An 8,133-nucleotide genomic window follows, 5' to 3' on the forward strand; every position below is an offset into this window, starting at 1 on the left:
TTTTTGAAAACTAATCTTTAGAAGGGGTTATAAACAATAAAGGAAAATTAAGTCATAGAAGTAAAATAATTAAATATAGAAGCGAGACAGTGGATACGGTTGAGAAGTAGAGTAGATTATTCTTTTTTGAGCTGATTTTGCTTTAAAAATTATTAAAGCAATATATATATATATATATATATATATATATATTAATAAGTTTTATTAACTGCGCATAAGCTGCAAGTACATAGAGCTCATAAAATAAGCTAAAATATTGAGAAAAAATGGAAAATAATAAAAAATAATGACAAGAGAAGAGAATTATCAAAAAAAAAAATTTCGAAAGTATTTAAAAAAATATAATTTCTGATAACTGAAAGAAAAAAAAATATTAAAAATCCGGAAAAACTACTATGCTGAATAACTTTTGTTCTGAGAATCGGATTTTCAAGCGTTAAGTGCCGATCTTAATGATTTGAAGGGTTGATTTTAAATATGCTCATTAAATTACTAACTACTAATTTAGTTCCAATATTCAAAAAAAGTTGTAATTTTTAAATTTCCTTTAAGAAATATTCGAGTCTTTATCCTCGAATTTTGTATTTTTCATAGGTTAAAATGGGGCAATATTTTACTATTAGATGTAGACAAATAGACATGTTTTAGGTCTCGTCAAAATACCATATTGGAATTTCAAGTAGGTATTTTGTAATAAGCTTGTAGATATTTTGAATTGTAAGATAAACAGAAAAGTTTGGAAATCTTACAATTCAAAAGTTTAGGCCTTTAAATTTGCACAAAAGCAGTAAAAGACTGTATCTGCCCGCTGTTAAGGCCTGTTTACACGGTTCAAATTCTTGAACGAAGATTGATTGATATTGATGGAAACTTGTTTTGCTTTGAGTTTGGATTGCGTAAACGATCATCCAAGTCCTTGGACGATAGTAGAGCATGTTCTATTTTCCACCCAAGTTTTCTCTCCCTTAACCAATCAGCGTCTTAGGTTTTGTGACGTCAACAACCAGGTATCAGATTATGTCATTTTGTTGTCTGTTTTCATATATTTTAGTCCAAATAAATTTATCTGTTACGGTTTATTTGTGTTATTATGATTTTATTTGAATTTATTTAGTAATTTTAAACTTATGTAAGTATTCTTTTACCATGTTGAATGTGAACAATGAGCATGCGCAAGTTTTTCTCCCGACCAATCAGTGACATTCAAGAACTTGGATAGTGTGAACGAATCAACCAATTTTTGGACAGAGAAATTCCTCCAATTTCTCGGATTCAAGAACTTGGACCGTGTAAACAGGCCTTCAGTGTCTGACTTGCACGAGCTTTTGAGAAGGTCAATGACACGGAGGTGTTGAAAGAATTCCACTCCTATTTAAATCAAATTATTATTTAAATTTACAATTTATCTCTTATACATATTTTACAGTTAAGTATAAAACAAAAGTAATTAATATTTGCGAAGATAACTTTATTCAGTTATGATTTTTACCATGCCGTATTTATTATTTCATGACAATGCAAAAAATGAACAGATTTAATCCTCTAGCATCCAATCTCCGCTCCAAAAGTTGATTACGTTTTGATTTAAGATACTATCTATCTAAAAGCGGGAAGATTTCCACGCTGAGTTTAGAAAATTTTCAATGTTATCTCACGAAATCCTAAGCCCATGTTCTAGGTAAAACTACCTTTATGTCCTGGTAAACAAGGTGTTGCATACATCTAATCCAATGTTTCAAAGATTTTTCATCTAAAAGACTTGACAGTTTTAAGCCGTTTTATCTTGCACAACTTAAGACCAGATAAGCAACAACAACCTTTTTTATCTTGATCTTCCTTCCAAACGTTAAACAAACAAACAAACAACAGCAGTTAGAATAAAATTGGCAATAAAAATAACTTTTAACGGAATTTTTAATGCATTGCCTGGAAAAATTTTCAGGAATAATAGTGAAAAAACAATGAATGGTATTGTACTCATTCAAATTTCTCTCTGTGTGCGAGTTTCGACTCTAATCCAACTTTTCCATTCATTTTATTAACACCGTCAAATCATTTGGCTTTTATTTCAATAAGTATGGAAAACGTTGAGCTGAGATTCAACAATTGCATCAGTTTCATTAACCTGGTTTCTTATATTTCTTAGAAAGTTTTAAATTAGTACGATTTTCATTTGTAAATAATTCGAAAGTGGATGATTATATTGCATTCCGTTTCCAAATAGTTGGATATTGTAAGTTAAAATGACAAAATTAGAAGTTCCCGATCAAGGTTGGGCATGGGTGGTGGCTTTCGCTGCTTGTATAATTAACATGCTGTTATCTGGGATATCACGTATGATTGGTATTTTATACGTATATGTGCTACAAATGTATGGAATTACCAGACAGGAAGCGACGCTCCCTTTTGCTGTAAGGAATTCTGTCCGTATGTTATCAGGTAAATATAATTTGATGGATACTTAATATATATATATATATATATATATATATATATATATATATATATATATATATATATATATATATATATATATATATATATATATATATATATTAATGAAGTATATCAATAAAGTTCAAAATGAAGATAAAACAAAGGAAAATTACAGACATATGAAGAAAAAAAAAGGGGGGGGGGGAGGAAGAAAAATAATAATAATAAAAAAAAAACAACGGGGGAAAAAAAAGGATAAAATTTTTTTAAAAAATCCGGAAAATAAACGATATAATCTTTTCATCAGCCCACACGATTATGTCCGCAAAAAAGAGTGCTTTCTGATATTGTATCAATATAGCCAAAGCAAAATATATTAGGATATAATGTGAGGAGCACTCAAAATTTTTTTTTACAAAAATTACAACAAATAAAATGGAAGGAAAAATAACACGTAAAAACAGGAAATAAAAAAAAATAAAAAGAAGAAACAGAATAAAACATAAACTATAAAGCGAGTAGCGAATTCAAATGTACTTACATGAACGAGAAATTTTTCAAGAATGATTTAAAAAATATTTTCGTAACAAGATTGCCAGATTGAAAAATATGAAAACAAGAGCGTAAATTGAGCGTAACTAGAGGAGTTTTGTTTTAAAGTGCCGTTCTTACTGCATTGCTGAAGTGCGTTTGATTTGTTAGTTACCAAGGATGGGCCTGAAATGGATGTGCGCAAGATAATATTATACTGGATAATTTAAAGAAGTTGACCGTAAATAATTTTAGAAAATAAATATTTATTTAAGAAAAAAATATAAAATAGAAAAGAGAAACATGAGCTGCCAGTTTTGCACATCATTTTAGCCACGGAATTGCCCGAAATGGATTTGCACATGGAAAAATTATATAAGTTAACAAAGAAAAGCATTTTTAGTAGATAATTTTAGCCACGGATTTGCCCGAAATGGATTTGCACATGGAAAAATTTTATAAATTAATAAAGAAATTTTTAGTAAATTTCCCTGCAGATCACCGAAGTCAAGCATCACTGGCTGCGGTCAGTGTGCGGGTGGGTGATCTCTTGGATCAGTCAGCGTAGACCGAGGGTGTGCGGTATTGATCCTCGTTAAATTGTTCCACCGTAAAGTGCTCGACTTCGCGTTTTTCTTAATTTTCTTCGTGTTTTTTTATATTTATCTATTTTGTTGTATATATATATATATATATAAACACAAATTAACATGAAAAACATGAATAAAATAAAAATAAAAAACTAAATGGTAGAGAAACAAGAATGGTAAAGGCAAATAGTCGTTGTCAAGACACATCTAATTGCCATAAATAATGCGATATTTCTGAATAAAGAATAATTATCCTAAGATAAAAATTATTCTTTATATGTGTCGATATCGCAAAAACCTAATGTTGTAAAAAATCATGAAATAAAAGAAAAATGTAAAAGGAAATCAAACTTACCGGCGTGAATTAAAACGCGGTTTAGGTTTAAAAGAACAATAATAAAACAGTTAACAAAAATCGCGAAGATGTAAAATATTGCTTATAGCTTGAATCGAATATAATAAATTTAAAAAAACATTTGATCGAAGAAGAAGAAAAAATGTTTAGGTAAAATATTAGTGCTGCCATCTATGAGAAACAATTAGTAAAAAGGTAATAAAATTGAAATAAAAATAAAAAAGTTTAACGGATTGAATAAATTAGCAGTCTTAAAAAAATAAAAAATCATTAATAGGGAAATTAATTTAAAAGTCAGTCTGTCAGGATAGAAAGCCGTTTATAGACTCATCCTTCATTCAAAAAATCTAACATAATTTTACAGAATACACATATCCATCTTTCATAGGGTGACTTATTTAAAAATCAGAGCCTGCATACAGGAATAGAAAACCGTTTATAGGTTTTATTCTTCATTCATACAACCTTACATAATTTTAAAGTATACACGTATCACCTGCATTCATTTGGGGTGGTTCTTTACGAACCAGAGCCCATTCCACTTATACAAAAATAAAAATAATTAAATAAATAAATAAATAAATAAACTGTTTATTATACTGGACAATTAAAATTAAATTAATTTTAAGAGGCTACAAATATTAAAAAGTAACTAAAAAATATTTAACTAATCCAGTATAAAAGGTCATACATCCAAACTATTCCGTCCAGTGGCTTTAGGAATAGTTTATCATAGTTAGTTCCTACCTTGAAAAAATCAGAGCTTATTCTTAAAACAGAAAAATTAAATAAAAATTAAAAATTAATGTACCAAGTTTATTAAGATTTTTTTAAAATAGAAATTAAGAAATGAACTAGGAAAATGGCTATTAATTAAATCGTTTTTATATATATCAGTATCTAATAAAAACTCGTTATAGTTAGAATTATTCCTGTAAAATCTATGAATTTGATTGGCAATAATATTGGAAAAAACCTTATTGGCTAAGTTAGAGTTGAAATCTATGCATTTTTTAACTGGAAATTTAAATTCATTTCTTTTGTCAAAAAGTTTAAATGTAATATTTTTATCTGCATTAATATTAAGAGTCAAATCTAAAAAATTTGCTGAAGAATTACTATTATTTGTTTTATTAAGAATTAATTCATTTGGATAAATATGTTTTGCTAGAATATCGAAATCATTAAAATTAATAACTAATAGATCATCAATGAATCTGAGAAAGAGAGAATCAATTGGAAGATTAACATGTGATTTTACAAATCTATATTCTTGTAGAAAAAGAAAAATATTGCAGATGTTAGTACTGAAATTATTTCCCATGGGAATACCATTAATTTGTTGAAAAAGGTGGTCATTGAAAAGAATATAATTGTTATTAAGGTTAATATGTACTAGAAAGTGCCAGTTATCTTCATTAATAATATCACTGAGATTAAACATGCTATGAATTTGAAGAAGGTCATCATGAATTTTATTAGTTGGAAGGGAAGTATAAAGGTTTTCGAAATCAAAACAGTGAATTGAATCAACATTTCTTAAAGTTTTTAGTGTATTTAAAACCTGAATGCTATTTTTAATATTCCAATTTAAATAGTTATTATTTTTAGTAAGTTTATTAATTTTGTTATAAACTTTTTTAAGAATGTTCTCAAAGTAAATACCGATTTTTTTCCATGTTACTATTAACGCCACTTGCAATAAACCTGAATTTGGTTGGAGTCTTATGGAATTTTGGATTGGCAAAAAGAAAAGGAAAATTGTTAATATTATTTGGTTTAATTTTAAGTCTTTTATAGATAGCATTAATTTTATTAATAATAATATCACTGTTGGTGTTCAGTTTTTTGTAGGTAATATTGCTATTAAGTTCATTGGAAAGAAGTTGTTTGTAAAAAAATTTTCAAATAATTGCAAAATTATTACTAGCTTTATCAACAGTGGTTATACAAAATTTATTTTGAATATTTTTAATATCTTGTCTTAAAACAGAGTTAAAAATTAAATCCTTTTGAAAAACTAATTTGTCCCTTTTAATATTGATTTTAAAATCTTTAATGATATTCTCTCTCCATTCAAAGAAACCTTCAATTGGGAAATTATGTTTATAAGATAATTTTAAAATAAAATCATCGAGATTTTTAATAAAAATGGAAATAACTTTGTTTTTAGAAGTTGGAAAAGATGGTCTAAATTTTGAACCTAAAGACATAAATTTTTTAATATTATCGTTGTCAATAATATCTAAATCCCCTGTAATAATGTGTTTATGGAAGTTATCAAAAAAAGGAGTATCTTTAAAATCATCACAATTACAAACATAGTTGAAATTATCTGTAGCTATATTCCTATAATTACAGATTAAATTTTTTAGACACTTAGTGTATCTGAAAGTTGGTTTGCAATTAAGTTGGATAGGAAGAAGGTTTTTATTTTTACCTATAATGGCATTAATGTTAAGATTATTAAAAATTTTATTGGTAAAATCTAAAACAAAATAATCTGGTTTGGGTAAATCCTTGTGCTTATAATTATTCTTAAACCTATATCTAGCTAGATCTTCAACTAAGTTTAAAAAATTAGAAAAATATTGATTTGAATTAAAAAAATCATGAAATAAAAGAAAAATGTAAAAGGAAATCAAACTTACCGGCGTGAATTAAAACGCGGTTTAGGTTTAAAAGAACAATAATAAAACAGTTAACAAAAATCGCGAAGATGTAAAATATTGCTTATAGCTTGAATCGAATATAATAAATTTAAAAAAACATTTGATCGAAGAAGAAGAAAAAATGTTTAGGTAAAATATTAGTGCTGCCATCTATGAGAAACAATTAGTAAAAAGGTAATAAAATTGAAATAAAAATAAAAAAGTTTAACGGATTGAATAAATTAGCAGTCTTAAAAAAATAAAAAATCATTAATAGGGAAATTAATTTAAAAGTCAGTCTGTCAGGATAGAAAGCCGTTTATAGACTCATCCTTCATTCAAAAAATCTAACATAATTTTACAGAATACACATATCCATCTTTCATAGGGTGACTTATTTAAAAATCAGAGCCTGCATACAGGAATAGAAAACCGTTTATAGGTTTTATTCTTCATTCATACAACCTTACATAATTTTAAAGTATACACGTATCACCTGCATTCATTTGGGGTGGTTCTTTACGAACCAGAGCCCATTCCACTTATACAAAAATAAAAATAATTAAATAAATAAATAAATAAATATATATATATATTTATTTATAATATATATATATAATATATATATATAATATATATATATATATATATAAATATAAATATATATATATATATATAAATATATATATATATATATAAATAATATATATATATATATAATATATATAATATATATATATATATATATATATATATAATATATAATATATATAATATATATATATATATATATATATATATATATATATATATATATATATATACAATATATATATATCATTAAGTATCAGCTTCATATATATGACTATCAGTTGTTGATTTCTAGCAATGGTATTATACTAAATGATATTGAATATTACTATCAGTGGCGTAAAAAGCACCCCCCCCAAAGCTTGCTGCATGGGGGAGATTGAAGCAGGATGGTTGAGCTCGCAAGCTCTGCAAAAATTCTGGTCCTATACCAGTTAAGGAATTTTTAAGGACACTCTCTTTCTCTCGAGCCTTTGGGCAGGTTACCTTTTTTTAAAATTCTCCGCGATGCGGACTTCGGTCCGTATCGCGGGATTTCTTTTTACATTTTTTCTTAACCTTTATTTTAAATTAAATCCATAGCTGTAATTAATTTCTGTAAAATTTAAAATCAAAATTTTATACCTTTAGTTTTCTTTAACATTTAAAGCCCTCTCAAATTTAAGTTTTCTTCTCATATTTATTTTAACGGTTAAATTACTCGTTCTTTTATATTTAACTTTTTGCATGACGCCTTTGGTTTCTTTAAATTCTCTTGTCACCCATTTTCTTTTGAAAGATATTTTTTTTGTGCCACAAAATGTGTTAGAATCATATTGTTTGTTTGTTACGAAATAATCAAAATAAGTAGTTTTACAAAAATAAATGTTTAGTTGAACAGAAAGTTTAGTGTGATTGTTTTTTTAGCTTTACCTTTATAGCTATTAGTTATCACCTTTTTTTCCTTCTGTATGTGGTGAGTACCTTTTTTATTGTTATG

This window comes from Parasteatoda tepidariorum, chromosome 1 (assembly GCF_982258835.1).
Source record: "Parasteatoda tepidariorum strain Cologne lab strain chromosome 1, Ptep-v5.0, whole genome shotgun sequence".
NCBI lineage: Eukaryota > Metazoa > Arthropoda > Arachnida > Araneae > Theridiidae > Parasteatoda > Parasteatoda tepidariorum.